A 1,655-nucleotide genomic window follows, 5' to 3' on the forward strand; every position below is an offset into this window, starting at 1 on the left:
CCTCCTGCTTGCGGGGGTGGGCGGTTAAGCGTGGTGGGCCTGCTTGTTGGCCCTGAACAAGGCGGCACAGCCGGAGCTGCAGAGCCGCGTTTGTCCAACCTCACAATAAATTCATCTTTTGGAAGGAAACCAAAGCAGGAGTGTTTTAATTTTAACCCGCAAAAAGCTGCGCGGAGGCGTAAGAAGCAGCTGGCTAAGGGAGCGCAGCAGCTGGAGTCAATTGGTGTAAGTGCTACCCAGCATTGCCACGGATTCGGATTTGCTGACGTGGACCTTGAGTTGTGGGCAACCGCACGGGATGCGGTGCGAGGCCTGTCTAGGAAACTGCGGGATCCAGGCCTCAGGGTGCTCGTGTCGGTCCGGACCGGTCCCTGCCTTGTGCCTTGCATCCCGGCTGGGATTGCTGGCGAGGCAGCGGTGCTGGCTGGTGCCGTCAGCCCTTCCAGAGGCTGTTTTATGGACGGAGCATGAGTGAGGCTGTAGGGTGGCAGGTGAAGGTGAGCGCTCCCCTCCCCGGTCACCCAGTGGAGGCACACTGCGAGATACGGGAAAGAACGTTAAAATTGATAATTGCTCCTTGCCAGGACCCTGTCTGTGGTCTCGTCTCTCATTCCAAATGGCAGCATGGAATATACTGGCTGTAGTCGGGGTCAGTAACCACCAAGGATCTGGGCCCCAGTTTTTTGGGCCTAATTGTGTTCAGCTACAAGAGCTTTGTCACGAGATTTCAGCCACTGCAGGGATTTAGTTATTGTTTAGCAAAATGTTTTCCTTCCTATTCAACACTTTTACTTGTTCTCTTTTTATATTTTATGGAATGTTTTCCTTAAGCTCACGTGAGATCTGAATTGACAAAGTCCTGCGGTGGCAAAACCTTCACGTGTGACGTGAAAGCTTTGTCCGGCGCTGCCTGCTTGGGGACAGCTGCCCTCCCAGCTGCCCGGCCCAGCCGTCGTGAACCTCCAGGCATTGCCCGCGTTGCGAGCCCTTAACGCCTTCTCCTTCTCCCTAACAAAGGAATGGTGCTTCCGTCTCGCTCTCCTCCAGCCTGAGGTGGGACTGCCTGCGGGCTGGCTTTCTGTCTGCGCTGGAGCGACTTTTAGTCGGCTGCTGTTGAGTTTCCAGGGCGAGTTAGCCTGCTCTGGGGTCTGGGTCTGAAATGTCTCTGGGCAGAGCTCCGTGAGTACCGACCTTCCTGATCCGAACAAGCCTCAGAGCTTTTGTTTGGTTATTCGTGCCCGTTTGCGCGCTGCGAACCTCGCCGTGACCGCCGGCCCAGCGCGCAGCCGGCTTTCAAATCAGGGAAAGAAAGGCCTGTTGACTTGAGCGATCCCGCGAACACGAGGCTCCCGCTGCATCCCGAGCTCTGCCGACGTGGCTGGAGCTGCCCGGCACGCCGCGGGCCCTCGTTTCGCGCCGGTGGTTGTTTTGCAGCGTGCATTTTGTGCTCTGCTTGTTTCGGGTGCCACTGTGGGAATGCAGGCGCTGGGAGGACTCTGGCTGCAGGCGCCCAATGGCATCCGGGCTCGAGTGGCTCTTGTCCTCCTTTCCTTTTAATCTCATTCTAGCGTGACTGGGGAGCGAGAGCCGAGCAGCTCCGCTACTTTTATCCCGTAACGCAGCGTGCCTTCTGCGTGGCCTCTTGGGGCGGCGAG

The sequence above is a fragment of the Eurypyga helias genome, unplaced genomic scaffold (assembly GCF_000690775.1).
Source record: "Eurypyga helias isolate BGI_N326 unplaced genomic scaffold, ASM69077v1 scaffold19492, whole genome shotgun sequence".
NCBI classification, from domain to species: Eukaryota; Metazoa; Chordata; class Aves; order Eurypygiformes; family Eurypygidae; genus Eurypyga; species Eurypyga helias.